The sequence below is a fragment of the Bos indicus x Bos taurus genome, chromosome 1, assembly GCF_003369695.1.
Source record: "Bos indicus x Bos taurus breed Angus x Brahman F1 hybrid chromosome 1, Bos_hybrid_MaternalHap_v2.0, whole genome shotgun sequence".
Lineage (NCBI taxonomy): Eukaryota > Metazoa > Chordata > Mammalia > Artiodactyla > Bovidae > Bos > Bos indicus x Bos taurus.
Genome location: NC_040076.1, coordinates 20,291,241 through 20,311,908, shown reverse-complemented (window position 1 = coordinate 20,311,908; position 20,668 = coordinate 20,291,241). Strand labels below are relative to the sequence as shown.

The 20,668-nt window shown below is 37.5% G+C and overlaps 1 long non-coding RNA gene across 3 annotated transcripts in view; it reads left to right on the top strand.

Moving 5' to 3' along the window:
- The window catches only part of LOC113895402, a 675,663-nt gene that overhangs the window by 531,630 nt on the left and 123,365 nt on the right, over positions 1 to 20,668 (top strand). For all 3 annotated transcript variants that reach the window (XR_003511837.1, XR_003511839.1, XR_003511834.1), the window contains one exon: positions 11,014 to 11,059. This is a non-coding gene — a long non-coding RNA (uncharacterized LOC113895402). The remainder of the gene's footprint in view (positions 1 to 11,013; positions 11,060 to 20,668) is intronic.

Sequence of the window (20,668 nt, the reverse complement as noted above, 5' to 3'; positions counted from 1 at the left end):
TGTGATTTTTAAAATACAGCGAATTTTACCTGCATGGTGATTTTTACTACAGAAAGGTATTAAACGGGACAGTTGGACAATCTGTCACTGGGGTGCCATCACTGCTTTTTCCAGATCAACTGACAAGACCTCAGCTGGGTCCTTAAAATTACTTAAGAATACTTCTACAGCTATCCTCCTGGATATGTTCCAACTGTCACTTGGGGAAAAAAAAATCACTAGAGATAAATCTCTACACCAGGTCTTTTGGCAGAAAACCAGTAATATCATCATCTCCAAAAGAGCCTTTGTAGGGAAAAAGGCCTTATCAAATTCCTTGGACATGAAGTTACTGTTGGAACAATTCTTAAGCCATGTGATCACCATGCAAGGAAGCTGCAGCTTTTGAAATGTCAGAAATGGGCTTATAGTGATTAGGCCATCTTATTATTGTTAGGGAGAAGGCATGGCACCCCATTCCTGCACTCTTGCCTGGAAAATCCCATGGACGGAGGAGCCTGGTAGGCTGCAGTCCATGGGGTCGCTAAGAGTCGGACACGACTGAGCGATTTCACTTTCACTTTTCACTTTCATGCATTGGAGAAGGAAATGGCAACCCACTCCAGTGTTCTTGCCTGGAGAATCCCAGGGATGGGGGAGCCTGGTGGGCTGCCGTCTATGGGGTCACACAGAGTTGGACACGACTGAAGGGACTTAGCAGCAGCAGCACCAATATTAGAGAATGAAGGTTGTTAGAATACTATAAAAGCATTAGGTCTTATAACCTTTTGTGAGAAGAATCTGTGTGCCATTAACTTAACCACAATTTCCCTGTATTATTAAAGAGACAAAGCCTAAAAGACTAATGATAATCCCTACCCTCCTGTGGACGTGAATTCAAAGTATAGAATTAGGTTATTCAAAATGCAAGGTGTTCAGATGGTGACTGCAGCCATGAAATTAAAAGACGCTTATTCCTTGGAAGGAAAGTTATGACCAACCTAGATAGCATATTCAAAAGCAGAGACATTACTTTGCCAACAAAGGTTCATCTAGTCAAGGCTATGGTTTTTCCTGCGGTCATGTATGGATGTGAGAGTTGGACTGTGAAGAAGGCTGAGCGCCGAAGAATTGATGCTTTTGAACTGTGGTGTTGGAGAAGACTCTTGAGAGTCCCTTGGACTGCCAGGAGATTCAACCAGTCCATTCTGAAGATCAGCCCTGGGATTTCTTTGGAGGGAATGATGCTAAAGCTGAAACTCCAGTACTTTGGCCACCTCATGTGAAGAGTTGACTCACTGGAAAAGACTCTGATGCTGGGAGGGATTGGGGGCAGGAGGAGAAGGGGATGACAGAGGATGAGATGGCTGGATGGCATCACTGACTCGATGGACGTGAGTCTGAATGAACTCCGCGAGTTGGTGATGGACAGGGAGGCCTGGCGTGCTGCGATTCATGGGGTCACAAGGAGTCGGACACGACTGAGTGACTGATCTGATCTGATATGAACAGAAAATAAGGTGTGTAAAAGCTAGGAAAACACAACTATTTCTCCTAAACAAAAATGTATGGAAAAAAAATTACACTATGAAAAGGCAAAAAGGTAAGACACTGAAAGATGAACTCCCCAGGTCGGTAGGTGCCCAATATGCTACTGGAGATCAGTGGAAAAATAATCCAGAAAGAATGAAGGGATGGAGCCAAAGCAAAAACACCCAGTTGTGGATGCACTGATGATAGAAGCAAGGTCCGATGCTGTAAAGAACAATATTGCATAGGATCCTGAAATGTCAGGTCCATGAATCAAGGCAAATTGGAAGTGGTCAAACAGGAGATGGTAAGAATGAACGTCCACATTCTAGGAATCAGCGAACTAAAATGGACTGGAATGGGTGAATTTAACTCAGATGACCATTATATCTACTACTGTGGGCAAGAATCGCTTAGAAGAAATGGAGTAGCCATCATAGTCAATAAAAGAGTCCAAAATGCAGTACTTGGATGCAATCTCAAAAACGACAGAATAATCTCTGTTCGTTTCCAAGGCAAACGATTCAATATCACAGTAACCCAAGTCTATGCCCCAACCAGTAATGCTGAAGAAGCTGAAGTTGAACAGGTCTATGAAGACCTACAAGACCTTTTAGAACTAACACCCAAAGAAGATGTCCTTTTCATTATAGCGGACTGGAATGCAAAAGTAGGAAGTCAAGAAACACCTGGAGTAACAGGCAAATTTGGCCTTGGAGTACAGAATGAAGCAGGGCAAAGGCTAATAGAGTTTTGCCAAGAGAACACATTGGTCATAGCAAACACCCTTTTCCAACAACGCAAGAGAAGACTCTACACATGGACATCACCAGATGGTCAATACTGAAGTCAGATTGATTATATTCTTTGCAGCCAAAGATGGAGAAGCTCTATACTGTCAGCAAAAACAAGACCAGGAGCTGACTGTGGCTCAGATCATGAACTCCTTATTGCCAAATTCAGAATTAAATTGAAGAAAGTAGGGAAAACCACTAGACCATTCAGGTATGACCTAAATTAAATCCCTTATTATACAGTGGAAGTGAGAAATAGATTTAAGGGACTAGATCTGATAGATAGAGTGCCTGATGAACTATGGACAGAGGATCATGACATTGTAAAGAAGACAGGGATCAAGACCATCCCCATGGAAAAGAAATGCAAAAAAGCAAAATGGCTGTCTGAGGAGGCCTTACAAATAGCTGTGAAAAGAAGTTAAGTGAAAAGCAAAGGAGAAAAGGAAAGATATAAGCATGTGAATGCAGAGTTCCAAAGAATAGCAAGGAGAGATAAGAAATCCTTCCTCAGGGATCAATGCAAAGTAATAGAGGAAAATGACAGAATGGGAAAGACTAGATATCTTCAAAGAAATTAGAGATACCAAGGGAACATTTCATGCAAAGATGGGCACAGTAAAAGACAGAAATGGTATGGACCTAACAGAAGCAGAAGATATTAAGAAGAGGTGGCCAGAATACACAGAACTGTATAAAAAAGATCTTCATGACCCAGATAATCACAATGGTGTGATCACTCACCTAGAGCCAGACATTCTGGAATGTGAAGTCAAATGGGCCTTAGGAAGCATCACTAGGAACAAAGCTAGATGGAATTCCAGTTGAGCTATTTCAAATCCTAAAAGTTGATGCTGTGAAACTGTTGCACTCAGTATGCCAGCAAATTTGGAAAACTCAGCAGTGGCCCCAGAACTGGAAAAGGTCAGTTTTCATTCCAATACCTAAGAAAGGCAATGCCAAAGAATGCTCAAACTACCGCACAATTGCACTCATCTAACATGTATGGATGTGAGAGTTGGACTATAAAGAAAGCTGAGCGCCGAAGAATTGATACTTTTGAACTGTGGTGCTGGAGAAGACTCTTGCAAATCCCTTGGACTGCAAAGAGATCCAACAAGTCTGTCCTAAAGGAGACCAGTCCTGGGTGTTCATTGGAAGGACTGATGCTGAGGCTGAAACTCCAATACGTTGGCCACCTCATGTGAAGAGTTGACTCATTGGAAAAGACCCTGATGCTGGGAGGGATTGGGGGCAGGAGGAGAAGGGAACGACAGAGGATGAGATGGCTGGATGGCATAACTGACTTGATGCACATGAGTTTGGGTGAACTCCAGGAGTTGGTGATGGACAGGGAGGCCTGCCATGTTGCGATTCATGGGGTCACAAAGAGTCAGACACGACTGAGCAACTGAACTGAACTGAACTGAATGCACTATAAAGTAATGCTCAAAATTCTCCAAGCCAGGCTTCAGCAGTACATGAACTGTGAAGTTCCAGAAGTTCAAGCTGGGGTTTTAGAAAAGGCAGAGGAACTAGAGATCAAATTGCCAACATTCCCTGAATCATTGAAAAAACAACAGAGTTCCAAAAAACATCTATTTCTGCTTTATTGACTATGCCAAAGCCTTTAACTGTGTGGATCACAATAAACTGTGGAAAATTCTGAAAGAGATGGGAATACCAGACCACCTGTCCTGCCTCTTGAGAAACCTGTATGCAGGTCAGGAAGCAACAGTTAGATCTGGACATGGAACAACAGACTGGTTCCAAATAGGAAAAGGAGTACGTCAAGGCTGTATATTGTCACCCTACTTATTTAACTTATATGCAGAGTACATCATGAGAAATGCTGGGCTGGAAGAAGCACAAGCTGGAATCCAGATTGCCAGGAGATATGTTAATAACCTCAGATATGCAGATGACATCACCCTTATGGGAGAAAGTGAAGAGAAATTGAAGAGACTCTTGATGAAAGTGAAAGAGGAGAGTGGAAAAGTTGGCTTAAAATTCAACATTCAGAAAACTAAGATCGTGGCATCTGGTCCTATCACATCATCAGAAATAGATGGGGAAACAGTGGAAACAGTGAGAAACTTTATTTTGGGGGGCTCCAAAATCACAGCAGATGGTGACTGCAGCCATGAAATTAAAAGACGCTTGCTCCTTGGAAGGAAAGTTATGACCAACCTAGACAGCATATTATAAAGCAGAGACGTTACTTTGTCAACAAATGTCTGTCTAGTCAAAGCTATAGTTTTTCCAGTAGTCATGTATGGATGTGAGAGTTGGGCTTTTAAAAAGCTGAGTGCCAAAGAATTGATGCTTTTGAACTGTGATGTTGGAGAAGACTCTTGAGAGTCCCATGGACTGCAAGGAGATCCAACAAGTCCATCCTAAAGGAAATCAGTCCTGGGTGTTCATTGGAAGTACTGATGTTAAAGCTGAAACTCCAATACTTTGGCCACCTGATGTTAAGAACTGACTCACTGCAAAAGACCCTGAGGCTGGGAAAGATTGAAGGCAGGAGGAGAAGGGGATAACAGAGGATGAGATGGTTGGATGGCATCATTGACTCAATGGACATGGGTTTTGGTGAACTCCAGGAATTACTGATGGACAGGGAGACCTGGCATGCTCTGGTTCATGGGATCTCAAATAGTCGAACATGACTGAGCGACTGAACCGAACTGAACTGAGCTGAAAAATTTATACTTTATTAGTAAAGTCAGAAATGTACTGTTTTTAAATTGAATTTTATTTTTTAACCTTAAACTTCTATGTTGATCCACATAGAAGAATATGGGTTTTCAAGTAAAAATATAGTACCAGGATACCTCATGTAATATGAAGAGAAGCTAGACGTGAACCTCAAAGCTAAAAATGTGGAAGTTTTCATGCCCACTATTCTTAAAATGGCAGTACTCAGCATAGTGGAAATCAATGGAAAACATATGCTTTGATAATAAAATTAGGCTTTACTTTAAATATTATATTATACATTTGTATTCATCTATTTATATGTAAAATAAGAAAACTTATTTAGACATTAAAAAGGTTTTAACCCAGTTGGCCCACAGGTAATACAAAACATTTAAATTCAATTTTTTAAAATTATTTAAACTTTTTGTTTTATTTTGGAGTATAGTTGATTAACATTGCTGTGTTTGTTTCAATTATACAACAAAGTGACTCAGCCATATATATACATGTTTCTACCCCTTTTCAGAGGGTTTCCCTGGTAGCTCAGAAGGTAAAGAATCTGCCTGCAATATGGGAGAACTAGGTTCAATCCCTGGGTCGGGAAGATACCCCAGAGAAGGAAATGGCAAACCACTCTAGTATCCTTGACTGGAAAATATGGACAGATAAGCCTGATGGGCTGCAGTCCAGGGGTTTGCAAAGAGTCAGACATGACTGAGTGACCAACACTTTCACTTTTCACCCCTTTTCAAATTCTTTTTCCAATTAAGTTGTTACAGAATACTGAACAGAGTTTCTTGTGCTATATAGTGGGTCCTTCCTGGTTATCCATTTTAGATATAACAGAGCATACATTTCAATTCCAACGCCCTATCTACCAACCCCCACCACTCCCCCCTGTTAACTATAAGTTCAAATTCTATTTTAATAAATACTTGAAATATAATTCTCTATGGGCTTCCCTGGAAGCTCAGATGTTAAAGAATCTGCCTGCAATGCAGGAGACCCAGGTTCAATCCCTGGGTCAAGGATAAAGCATGCATATTTTATGTTGAGGTGTAACATGAAGACATAAAGGTGGTTGTTCCTGTGTGCTGAAAATGAAATGCTACAGTCTAATTCTGCTTTTCTTAAATGCATTAAGCAACTTTGTCTGTGGAATATACATCCGTTGAGTCCTCTTATTCTGAGGAAAGAAGAAAAGACTTTAGGAATCAAGCATAGTTGTGTGGGCGTTCTCAGTCACTCAGCTCTGTCTGACTCTTTGTGAGTCCAGAGGGTGCAGACCACCAAGTTCTTCTGTCGATGGAATATCCCAGGCAAGGGTACTATAGCAGGTTGCCATTTCCTACTCCAGGGGACCTTTCTGACCCAGGGATTGGACCCAAGTCTCTTGTGTCTCCTGCATTGGCAGGTGGATTCTTTACCCCTGAGCCACCAGGGAGCCCAAAAGCATAATTAGATTTATACAACATTTTAAAGTCTTTTGATTGTTTAAACTGCATTTTTCTAAAACAGGATATGTTTTAAGTGTTTTTTGGTGGCATCTTTAATAAACAGTAGTCTCCTCAGTGGAAGAGGAAAGCAGAAAACAAGAGAGCTTCTAATTAATTTCGTATTAAAAATAGTAATTCGACATTCACTTCTTCCTTCTCCAACTGTCTACAACATCTTGTATCTCACACTCTGGTAATCTTGCCCTAAAGTGGCAGGGATTTATCCTGTGTATGTCACTTTGAAACGTGTAGACATGTTTATTTATCATAACCCTGATAGTAGAGTTGTTTATAAAGCCAAAACTCTAGTCTCTAGCCAAAGATATTTGAGAACATAAAATACATAATGGATTAAACCATATATTTCAGTGTTTAGCCATACTTGTTTGTGTACAACGTAAATGCGTTCACCCACAATACTATGTGAATGTTTGCATTTATATATTTGTAAGAGGGCTGACCTCTAAATAGAAAAATGTAGAAACATTTTTACTTCATTGCTTACCAAAATTTCAAAGAACATACTTCCTTGTAATTCGGTATGTTTATACTAATATATTTGTAAGAGGGCTGACCTCTAAATAGAAAAATGTAGAAACATTTTTACTTTATTACTTACCAAAATTTCAAAGAACATATTTCCTTGTAATTCATTCTATGACTTTATTTCTCTTAAATATGGTTGGGTTAAGTTGCTTAAACTTTGGCTCGCAGAAATAATTTTTTTTTCAGAATTCTTTCCTCATGATTTAAGTATAATTGAAAAATTGTAGCAATAAAATCCAACAAATATTTCTTATTACTAAATAATGCTCCATCTTCTTAGAGACACTAGTACTTTGACTAGCTACACTCCAAATGTTTAAATTTCACACTTGGAAACACTTTTTTATTCCATGTCTTTTTGATATCTGATGTAACTTTTAAACTGTGACTCTCGTCCTTTGACATTCTGCAGTGGAAACATGAATTAATCATTGAGTTTGTCCAGCAAGCAGAGTGACATCTTACTGTGATACTATGAGCTTCCAGCAGGGCCAACACAAGCTGTACCTGAATTTACAGCACAAGAAAATATCCGCATAGGAGTAACATTGCTGCATGCTCAACTTCCAGTCCTCAAAATTCTAGATCTTGTTAGTACAGGGGTGGATTCTATTCTTTTGCAATGTTGACTCTGTTATTGCATTTTCTGAAAACATAGAGGTTACTGTTAACAGCAACACAGACTGGGGTCCAGGGGTTACTGCCCACCTTATAAAGGCATTCATAAGATATGGTTTAATAAGCCATTGTTATTGTTACAAAAATTGCATTTTATTAAGGATCACAAATGATTGTACATATAATAAATATGTATTGTTAATGAAGTCTAGTTGGATTGCAGATGATTTCATTACTGCGTATGGTTATACAGATGAGCTTAGAGAGGGGAGCCATTTGTTAGACTTTCCTTGAAGACTGCCCTGTAAAAAGATTTTATGCAAAGTGATACTGTGTTGGTTCTCTCACACCCTGCTTGCAGTGTTCAGTAGAGACAGTTTTTGTCAGCTTTGTAGCTCTTGTTTTTTCCCTTTTTTTTTTCCCCTGACTTTTGTCACTGATTATAAGAAGTTTATGACTAGAATCTTGTCATTTAACTCTTTAATTGGCCCTCCATATACAGGGGTTCTGCATCCACGGATCCGACCTACCGCTATTTGGAAGGTATTAACAAAATATTCTAGAAAGTTTCACAAAGCAAAACTTGAATTTTCCATTCAGATAACTCTTTACATAGGATTTACATTGTATAAGGTATTTTACTTATCTAGAGATGATTTAAAGTATATGGAAGGAGAGAAATACAAGAGGGAGATTAATAAGATATACAGACTTCCAGATACAAAATAAATGAATTAGAGGTATACAATGGAGAGTGTGGGAAATACTGCTGTTGTTGTTTAGTCACTAAGTTGTTTCCAGTGCTTTCTGACCCCATGGACTGCAGCACACACAGTCTTCCCCATCCTTCACCATCTCCCATACCTTGCTCAGTCTCATGTCCATTGAGTCGGTGATGCCATCCAACCATCTCATCCTCTGTCACCCCGTTTCTCCTCCTGCCTTCAATCTTTCCCAGCATCAGGGTCTTTTCAAATGAGTCAGTTCTTCACATCAGGTGGTCAAAGTATTGGAGTTTTAGCTTTGGCATCAGTCCTTCCAGTGAATATTCAGAGTCAATTTCCTTTAGGATTGACTGGTTTGATCTCCTTCCAGTCCAAGGGACTCTCAAGAGTCTTCTCAAGCACCACAGTTCAAAAGCTTCATTTCTTCGGCACTCAGCCTTCTTTATGGTCCAACTCTCACATCCATACATGACTACAGGAAGAACCATAGCTTTGACTATATGGACATTTGTCAGCAAAGTAATGTCTCTTCTTTTCGATATGCTGTCTAGGTTTGTCATAGTTTTTCTTCCAAGAGCAAACCTCTTTTAATCTCATGGCTATAGTCACCATCTGCAGTGGGAAATATAGTCAATAATTATGTAGTATCTTTGTAGGGTATTATAACGAGAATTATCATGATGATCATTTTGAAATAGAGATATCGAATCACTTTGTTGTCTACCAAGAGCGCAGTGTTGCAGGTCAATTATACTTCAAAGCAAACAAGCAAACTCACAGGAAAAGAGATCATATTCGTGGTTACCAGAGGTACTGGTATAGGGAGGGTGAATTAGATGAAGGCAGTCAAAAGGCCAAACTTCCAGTTATAAGATAGATAAGTACTTTGGATGTAATGTATATGACAATAAGATAAATAAGTACTGGGGTGTAATGTACATGATAAATATAATTAGCACTGTTGTATGTTAGATATGAGGGTTGTCAAAAGAATGATCCTAAGAGTTCTCATCACAAGGAAAAGTTTTTTTCTATTCATTTTTGTATCTATATGAAATGATGGCTGTTCACTAAATATATTGTGTAAATGATGATGCATGTAAATCAAATAATTATGCTGTGTACCTTAAACTTATTTCATGCTATATGTTAATTATATCTCAAAAGAGGAAGGAAAAAAGTTAAAGTTTATAGGAGGATGTGCATAGGTTACATGTAAATTCTGTGCTATTTTATAGAGGAACGTGAGCATCCAGGGATTTGTGTATCCATGGGAAAGAGAAGGTCCTAGAACTAATCCCTTTCACATACCAAGGGAGGACTATATCTCTCTTTACCAAAGAAAGGAGTTTTGAATGATGTAGATAAAATAAATATTGATTCAATAGGTCATTTATGCAATTAGGAGTATGAAGCTTTGCCAAGAAGATGGAACTTTTCCAAAGCAAAATACAGAATTCCACTCTTCTCTACTCCTTCCTAATCCTGGAAGTTACGAAGAGTTAAGTAACTTAATGCTGTGGGATGAGGCTGGGAAATGGATATTCTACCCTTAGTTTTGCCATAAGCTAACTATAGGCTACTGCTTTATTTTGTAAAGTGAGGATGTTGAACCAGTTGATTTTTAAGTTACCTCCTAGTTCTAAGATCAGTTCTATTCTAATGAAGATCACCAGAATTTCCTTATAGTAATTTCCTCTTCGAGGTAATATCTCTCTTAAAACTCTGGAACATGGGACTTGATCTCACTCCAGGTTGAAATCTTGTGATCATATCCACAAAATGGACTACAAGTTAGTACCTGTATTTTTTAACTTAATTTTTATTTTTTAACACCGAAAACATTTTCTATTGCAGTATGGCAGTTAGCAACGTTGTGATAGTTTCAGATGAACAGTGAAGGGACTCAGCTATATATATACATGTATCCATTCTCCCCCAGATGCCCCCTTCCATCCAGGCTGGCACATAACATTGAGCAGAGTTCCATATGCTATACAATAAGTTTTTGTTGGTTATCCATTTTAAATATAGCGGTGTGCACATGATCTTCCCAAAGTCTGTAACTATTCCTTCCTCTGGAAACCATGAGTTCCTTTTCTAAGTCCATCTCTTTCTGTTTTCTAAGTAAGTTCATTTATATCATTTTTTAGATTCCACATGTAAGAGATGTCATATGATATTTGTTCTTCTCTGTCTGACTTACTTCACTCAGTGTGACACCTAATGATATAAAAAGATGTTATTAAATCTAGAAGTGTTTGCAATTTTATAGGGTTTTTTTGTTTCATTTTGGCAATAAGGCATGATTGTTTTTTCCTTTTTACCTATACTGTCAACGGTAAAATTGCTAAATTGGCTAATAGTTGTAAATAAGAAGAGCCTTAATCACTATGTCCATACCCAACAGATAGCAAAAATCTCAGTCAACATATATTTTATTGTAATGCTTATGTGCCCTTCAGTGCTGCCAAACTCATTTGTGGATGGAAAAGCAATTCCTTGACACAGTAAATAGACTAACCCCCAGCAAATAGACCACTAACACTCAGTGTTAATAATAATGCTAAAACAATCCTCCTATTTTGTTGCTATGTCATGCATTTTCTATTTATTTTTTAGGATATCCTTGAAGATTAGTCAGAGAGCCTCTTATGTGCCTCTAAAGGTAGGAAAAAGAACCCTGATTTCTGGTTATAGAATATATTTGTAATTCTATGGCAAATAGAATGCTTTTGTTTTAGCTATGTTTTAATACTTTACACCTCTTTTTAGATATAGACATAATTAATGTTGCTTATTTGGAAAATCTGAAAAATGTGTTATCTCTACTCACCTGTCAACTCAAAATCATCCAATACATAGTGTTTAATTGTCAGTTTGCACTTTTCTTCATATTATTACATACTGTGAAGTTAAAGTGAAAATGTTAGTCACTCAATCATGTCTGACTCTTTGTTACCCCATGAACTATAGCCCACCAGACTCCTCTGTCCATGGCAAGAATTCTCCAGGCAAAAATAAAAATGACTAGTCATTCCCTTTGCATGGGATTTTCCAGACCCAGGTATTGAATGCAGGTCTCCTTCATGCAGGTTGATTCTTTACTGTTCCCCTTACTATTACATATTACTACAGTTTATTGTATTATTTAGAGTTTTTTTCCCCTATGGGCAGAATTTATTCATTATTTTACATTTTGTATTACCTTCATAATTTTAGCGTAGTTTGACATTACCATTTATGACTTCAATATATCAAGAAGATAATTTTATAATATATACACTTATGTATGAGCTTCCAAGGTAGCTCAGTGGTAAAGAATCCACCTGCCAATGCAGGAGACGTAGGAGATGTAGGTTAAATCCCTGTGTCTCTAAGATCCCTTGGAGGAGGAAATGGCAACCTACTCCATCCAGTATTCTTGCCTGGAAAATTCCATAGACAGAGAAGCCTGGCGAGCTACAGTCCATGGGGCTGCAAAGAGTCAACTCTACTGGGCACACACACACGCATGCACACTTTTGTATATTAATGTACAGAATATATTGTTGCTGCTGCTAAGTCTGCTGCTGCTAAGTCGCTTCAGTCGTGTCCGACTTTGTGTGACCCCATAGACGGCAGCCCATCAGGCTCCCCTGTCCCTGGGATTCTCCAGGCAAGAACACTGGAGTGGGTTGCCATTTCCTTCTCCAATGCATGAAAGTGAAAAGTGAAAGGGAAGTCGCTCAGTCATGTCCAAAGCTCAGCGACCCCATGGACTGCAGCCTTCCAGGCTCCTCCATCCATGGGATTTTCCAGGCAAGAGTACTGGAGTGGGGTGCCATTGCCTTCTCTGGAATATATTGTTAGAAACTATGATTCTCTAACCTACCATAATTTCATACTTTTCTTCTTATTTTAAAACTATAATTTTTAAAGAAACAACCAAAGTTGCCATAAATATAATTAGCTATCAGTAATTTATTAAAATAAATTTTAATTTGGAAGAATTTAATTTTGTATTAGCTTTTCTTAATGAGTGCCAGAAAATGTGTCCCTTTTCTTGGCTAGAATATATGTGAAGATAAATTTAGAATTTCTACTCTAGTAGATACTTCTCAGATAATAGCTTAATTGCAGCTATTTCAAACCAAATTGTTTAATTGTGGTGAATCATATGCAAATTGTTCAGATGTAGGTCAACCTCCCACTTGCACATTCTAGCACCTCTTCTCTAATTCAAGACAAACTGCTCAATTTCCTGAAAGAGGCAGAATGGTACAGATTAAGAACATATGGCAAAAGCAAAATGATAATAACATAAAAACAACAATGAGCTAGGAGTCATAAAGATGGCAAGCAAAGCAGGTTGCATTTATTTTACCTTAGCTGATGATCTTCTGTGCTTGATGTGTGTTTGGTACACTATCGTTTGCTCACTGCTCATGAGATTTGTATTTGGCAAATCATGGTTCCTCTAAGTTGCTAAGTCTCCTCACCTGTACTCATTTTCGGTGTTCTGGCTGAGTGATACAAGTCGACTTCACAGATGGACAACAATACCTTGGGTAGCTCTGAAAGTGACCAACTGTGATATATTGCTATTGTAGAAGGTCTGGAAATCCTTTATTTTCCTAGCTACTACATTCTAGTTCTAATCTGTAATTGCCTTTGTGGTGGGTCATTGTATCACTTTCTAATGAATGACTGAGATTTTATGAACTCTATTTAAACTTTATATGTCATCTGCTATGAAAGAAAAGAATTTATTTCCAGTTTCTAAAGCACCAATGAATGATAAAGCAGATTCGTGTGTTTTTTATGTGTTGTCTTTAATCTCTAGATTATCACCAATATTTTTGGTATTTTGACAGAAAATAATGAGACTTGCTGGTTACTGACAAAAAAAAAAAAAAAAAACTAGCCTTAATTCTAATAAAATTAGAAATCTGCTTTACTATAAACATAGTTTTTAACATTATCATTCTTCAGTGGAATTTGATTTAAGAATTTGAATTTGTATTTTCATGTAGTTTATGATATTTCAACTTCTCTGAAATTTGTTTTGAGTTAAATTTTTCATTCTTGAAGAATTATTGAATTAGGTTACTAACTTAAATCACACCTGTGTTTTTTTCAATCTTAGAATGGGAAAAAATTATATGTTGTATGCTTTGTAATTCTTTCAATATCAATACTTTTGTTGTTAGGAAGTATTTCATATTAAAAATAGAGAATTATACTAAATAGAAAAATATGTTTCCCTCAAAGTTAGCTACTGCTAAAGTTTTGGTTTTTTCTTTCACGGTTCCTTCTTTATGTACACAAATATCAATATCAATCTGTGTACACAATGCTTTCACACCATATGCATGAGTCTATGTTTTTTTTTTTTAGCATTTTAATTATGAAGTTTCTTCTAAGTCAATATATGTTATCTATTTCATCCTTTCTAATGGCTGCATATTAGACAATTTTTTGATGTGCCATGATTAATTTAATAGGCCCTTTAAATCTTTTCTTAAATAGAACTTTAAAATAGAATGAAAGCAGGCCTTCCTTAATTACATTTTTGGCAGGCATACAAAAGAATAATTCTCACTTGTACTTTGAATTAGGAAATTAAGGAGTAAAGAAAAAGTGTTACAGTAAAGAGTCATAAAAAGTATTAGATAAGTGCACATAAATGGTCAGGGGAAAGAAAAGCTCATAATGTAGATGTTTATGCAACTGTGTTTTAGGTATGTAAGAGTAACGTTCTGATTTTTTTTTCAAGATTCACCCCAGATGAAACCTTATTTCATAGCTTTCAAAAAGATGTTTCCCTTCATCCTCATTCTCACCAGTCATCTTACATCTTCATAAAGCTTTTGGAAAAATAGATCTCATCATACATGTTATGTCACATACAGAATTTCATCTTGTATTTAATTTTTTCCCTACAGGATGTTAACCTTTACAGGGTAATGACTTTGTGTTACTCCTATTTGAACTTAGTAGGTGCTGAATAAATGGCAGTCAGCTAAATTGGATTGAAGTGTGACAAGGGGGAGAAATCAGGTAGAAATGTTTAGTCCTACCAAATGTTTATGAAGGACCACTACCTACCTATTATCTTTGGAGTAACACAGTAGTAATTGTTAATAATTTTTCTGATGAATGAGATACAAAAGATATAAACACATGATTTTTGATACACAGTAAAAGTTCTTTTAAATTGAACTTTAATGATTCTTAGTTGCATTCAAGCTTAAAATCAGACCAGTTGTTTCAGAAAATTATTTATAAATTTATTTAAAAAAAACCTGTATTGTACTGAAATTATACATTACCTCATATGGATCTAAAAACGCTTTGCCAGCCTTAAAGTATTATACACATGTAAGACATTATTTTTATTGATAAGACAGTAATAAATTTGTCTCTGTGGGTTAAAAGTACAGATAGTTAATTGCAAAGTAGAAATTACATATAAAAGAAGCAATTCTTTGCATTAATTCTGTTAGTAGAAGCAGAGTATTGTTAGTACTTGTATGTAATGCAAGTTGCTACTCGTGCTGTTTAAATGAATCTTTGACATCTCAACCAGCAAAAGTAGACTTATTAATGGCTTGAATTGTGTCTAAAAGAATCTCTGATTTCATACTAGTCTGAATTCAATGGTAGTATTAATTTACAATATCTTGAACATATGTATCAAATTATTTTTTAACAGAAAAATGAAAAATAAGTGGGTATAAGATCTCTTTTGAAACTGAAAGTAATGCCTACCGCATAATAGTTTTTCTCCTCATCTGACTTCCAGAAGTCACCAGCCCCAAACTCTGATTCTACAAACATCTTATTGGACAAATCAGGAATGAGGAAAGAATCTTGCTCAGTCTTCTAAATAAATTTTTGAGCTTACTACTGACCTTTACTTGCCCAGAACTTGAACCTTAATATTTCAGATATATGCTTTTGTGTCACTTTGTTCTCAGAGCTCTCCCATTTATTGTTATCTAATATTTGGCTAGGGTTACAAATGCAGGTACTTTTGGAACCCATGAGTATAGCCAAAGAGGGTGTAACAGACCAATACTGTACATTTGGGAGTGGTGTGGACTGAGGAAAAGACGATCGCATGCTCAACAAACAGGGGCTGTTTCTACTCATTCCAGTCATACTTTCTACCTAACACTATGTTCCAGGAGCCATAACTTCTAAAGGTAAAAGGAATTGAATATTGAAATTTCTATGTGAAATCTCACAGTTTCTAAATATGGGCTCAATTTTAAACATTGGGGAAAAAAAAAGGAAACCATGTAAAGGAATCATAGCATGCTTTTAGGTAAGCAATTTGCTACATTTGCATAGATACCCTGCAAATACTTACTCAGTCAATGAGTGAATTATGGATATCTATAAGACACAGGGAAATAAATGAACACTCTAGCCCTTGTTCTCCCGTGTTCGTTGGAAATTTCATGTAATACTTTAAGGAGGACAGTAGCCATTAGAAATAAATATGGAGACCTACAGATAAGCTTTTTCAGTCTATATCTGGATTCTGGAAAAGAGAAAGCAAGAGTGAGCTCAGTAAGCAAAGGTTTTGTTAAGATATATTATGATACGCAAAGAATGATGTTATCACTTTTTGAACACACTTTTATCTTATTCCCAACTTACCTTATGCTCTTAATTTATTACTCTTTTCTTTAGTCCCTCAAATCTTTTGTCATTTTGTTAATTTTAAAAGAAATTGGTGAGTTAAGATAATGACTCTACAGGAAGGCAAACACAAGGGAAAAATAAAAATCAAGTATGCCAATTTTGTCACATAATCCTTAATGAATAAACATGGGTTCAGTGGACTCTGGTTTGTTTTACATTTTGACCTTCAAGATTTACTTTCTTTTTGAGATCTCTCCTGCTTTCCTTCTGGACAAACTCACCTTCCTTCTTTCATTTCAGTCCTTTATTATATCACCACATTTCACTGCATTTAATGGCACCTAATTACAGTTGCTCACACATCTCTCTTCCCAAGTAGACTTGAGAATCTCAAGGCCATAAAAAATATCTTTTAACAATCATAAACTTATAGAAATTTGTACCTACATTACAGAGAACTTTTCCACTGAACCATTTGAAAATAAATTGCCAGCATAATGCCACATTACCCAGAGTGCTTTAGGATGTGTCTCCCTACAAACAAAGACATTTCCCACATAACCACAATAAAATCATCAATATCAGGTACTAAGGACTAAATTGTGCCCCACATTATAGTCATATAGCTTCCCTGGTGGCTCAGATGGTAAAGAATCCACCTGCAATGTGGGAAGCCTGGGTTCAGTCCCTGGGTTGGGAAGATCCCCTGGAGAATGGCATGACAACCCACTCCGGTATTCTTGCCTGGAGAATCCCCATGGACAGAGGAGCTTGAAGGGCTATGGTCCAAGGGCTCACAAAGAATCAGACACAACTGAGCAACTAAGCACACTCAGTCCCACTCACATGTCAAAGCCCTAACCCCTCCTCCAATCCCCCGTAATGGTATTTGGAGAATAGCCTGCGCCAAGTGTAATGGTATTTTGAGGAGAGGCCTTTGGTAGCTAAGCAGGTTTAGATGAGGTAATGAGCATGGTGCTCTCATCATGGGTTAGTGCTCTTATAGGAAGAGATGCCAGAGAGTTTGTTTACTTTCTCACTGTTATGTGCGAACAAAAGCAAGAAAGAAGGAATTTGGTGAGTTCCTTGATCATGGCTTGCCAGCCTCCAAATCTATGAAACATAAATTCCTGTTGCTTGAGCCACCCAGTTGATCCTATTTTGTTAACACAGCTGCAACGAACCAATACATCAGGAAATTAACATCCTTAGTTCACTACTATCTAATCCCCAGATCCCATTCAAGTTTCATCAGTTGTCCAAATAAATTCCAACTATTGGTCTGTAGTGTGTAAGAATTTGTTTCCAAATTATGTGCCTTGTTTTTAGTTTCATTTTATTAGTCTTCATGAATGTAGAAAAATTCTACAGACTTTCCTTGAGTTTTACGACCCTGATACTTTTGAAGATTACACTCCAGTTGCTTTGTGGCACAGCCTTTAATTTGGATTTGTTGGAATTAAGGACCATAGTTTATGCAAATTTAGATCCTAGCATCTAAGACTGTGTCTGGCATATAGATGATATTCAATAAACACTTGTTGAGTAATGAATTAGTTACTGAAAACTCTGAATCACTTGCATAATGCTAATAGCAACAATTTCAAAATTTTAAAGAGAAAATTGTAAAGCAGTTTCAAAATAAGAAATAAAGAAAACACACACACACAAACTCTGATGTCTTCTCTTAGTGTTTTTGAGATCTATTCTTTATTTGTTGAACATACATACATTGGCTATTGTGTAAGTTAATAACAGTTTCTTTAGAGCAGTGCTTCTCAAAGCATGGTCTGTGGATTGCTTCCAGTTTATGTTCTATTTCTGGTTCATGATGACATTGGGGTTACGTATTTAGAAATCCTTTTTAGCATTTTGACAAAGTGGTTCTATTTCTGTTGGATCTATTAATTCTGAAGTGACATATTAGATATATTTTATCTGATTTTCTTTTTTATTCCATTTATCTAGTAATTAATTTGCATTGTATTTGCCATATTATTGATCCATAATGGATTAGAAGTTAAAAATGGCTCATTTATCACAGTTTGTGGTTATTCCCATCAGAGTAAAGTGTGATTAAAGTGGATGTGAACTTGGTGGAATTTGACCTTGCACCTAAAGAATGGGTAAAATCTTCTTGTTTTCTTCAGTCGTTCAGTCATGTCTGACTCTTTGCAACCCCATGGACTGCCACACTCAAGCCTTCCCTGTCCTTCATGATTTCCTGGAGTTTGCTCAGACTCATGTCCATTGAGTCAGTGATGCCATCCAACCATCTCATCCTCTCTTACCCACTTCTCCTCCTGCCCTCAATTTTTTCAAGCATTAGGATCTTTTCCAATGGGTCGACTCTTCTCATTAAACAGCCAAAATACTGGAGCTTCAGCTTCATCAATAATCCTTCCAATGAATATTCAGGTTTGAATTACTGTAGGATTAACTGGTTTGATCTCCTTGTTGTAAAATAGGTAAAGATCTCACTAGTTTATAAATTAGAGAAATGAGCAATTCAGGCATAACAAAGTATGAGAGGAAGCTTATGTCTATTTGCATTATGTGGTTCCACGTGTGCACTTATTTGTGTGCTTGTATGTGTTGGATGGGTATTAGAAGACAGGAACTTCAAGAGATGATAAGACCTCATGATTCTAAAGGGAGCCGAGAGCAACCCCTCCCATATTTGATTGCACTGAATTCCAAAACATTGATCCTACTGGCATTGCCCTTGCAGTACATTCTTGTGTTCTCCCTTTCCTTTTGAAAACATTCTTTCCTTTGACCACCAGACACTTAGAATTCCCACTACTGACAAAAAACCAATAAGCTCCTGTGACCAAGACAGTGGACAGTGCTACTATTACTGCTTGTAGATAACGGAGACTATGCACAGCTTGTGTATTAGTCACTCAGTCATGTCCTACTCTTTGTGACTCCATGGACTGTAGCCCTCCAGGCTCCTCTGTCCATGGAATTCTCCGGGCAGGAATACTGGAGTGGGTTGCCATTCCCTTCTCCAGGGGATCTTCCTGACCCAGGGATTGAACCTGGATCTCCTGCATTGCAGGCAGATTCTTTATCATTTACAAATATTTAAATGAAAAGAGGAGAGCTTTAGTTAGAAAAAAGGGAAAGCAATGAGAGAAAGAATAGAGTGAGCATGAGAAATGCTGCTAGGGAAAGAAGAACCTAAAAGGAAGGATATATTATTGCATCAAGTTTAACTTACTCTGTTAGCCTTAAAGGGCAGTAGCATTTAGTTCAGTTCAAAACATATTTACTAGGAAACTGTCATGGAGCAGACACTGAAATCAGGGAATGCAAAGAAGAATAAGACATAAGAACTTTCCCTAGAATGAATTCAGTGGTTTGGGTAAGACAGATAGGTAAATACAACTTCAGTGTAGTGGTTGGGACTTTCATTGGGGAATTTGCAGGTACAGAGGGTAGGTGATTGTCCAACCTCCCAGGATTCTCTGAGGAGATTATGCCCATAAAAGGTCTTGATGAAAACTAAACCAAACTGAAATAAATGGGATGAAGAAGAAGCTCAATTTGATAATCAGTACTCAGTTTAGGAGCTGGAAGATTGTTGCTGTAGTTGTTCAGCACTCAGTTTTGTCTGACCCTTTGTGATCCCATGAACTGCAGCACACCAGGCTGCCCTGTCCTTCACTATCTTCTGGAATTTGCTCAAATACATGTCCATTTAGTCGGTGATGACATCCAACCATCTTGTCCTCTGTTGCCCTCTTCTCCTTTTCCTTTCAATCTGCATATCAGAGGTTATTGATACATCATTGGTGCTTAATAAATAGTTGTTGAATGAATGGATGATTTACTTAATTAGAATGAATTGACATACTAGAGGTAAATGCAACTCCAGGAAGAGGAACTAGGCAGGATGTGGAAGTGTAACATAGCAGTGGTGAATTAAGATGAGGGAGACATCATCAGTCCTCCACAGCAGACTAAAAATTGCATGACAGAGACACGTGAGTTGAAAATGGAGACATAAGTAGAAGTCAGGTAATTGAGACATTTCTCTGCAGTATTAAGGCCTCATAGATTCTAAGTATCTATCAGTAATGGGAGTGACATGGGATATTTGTATTGTAGTTTGATTATAGATGACTAAGTGTGGGAGAGACAAGATAGATATAGCGGCCTACTAGTATAGATAGGAGGCTAGCTCACTGGTCTTGACAAGAAAAGGTGAAGATCTAACATATGGCTATGAAGAAGAGATGGCGAATGCGGAAGGGGCAGACAGACAGATTCATGAGTTACTTGAGAAATAGAATCAGTGGAATGTTTCACGTACATAGTGGGTAGTGTGGGGGGAGGGCGGTAAATCACAGTCTGAAAGAAAAGGGGGAAAGCTTGAACAGTTTCTATATTTATGACTTTAGTCTCTGCATGAATGAAGATATCCTAAGTTGAGCCAAGGAATATGGGAAGACAGATGAATGTTTGGAAAACAGGGAGAGACACCAAAAGGAATCCAGCTTTAGCCATTTAATTGAGATGCCTGTTGAGGAAGAGAGATCAAAACTGAAGAAATATATGAACATATGGGCTTCCCAGGGGGCACTGTAGGAGATACAAGAGATGCAGGTTCAATCCCTGTGTCAGGAAAACCCTG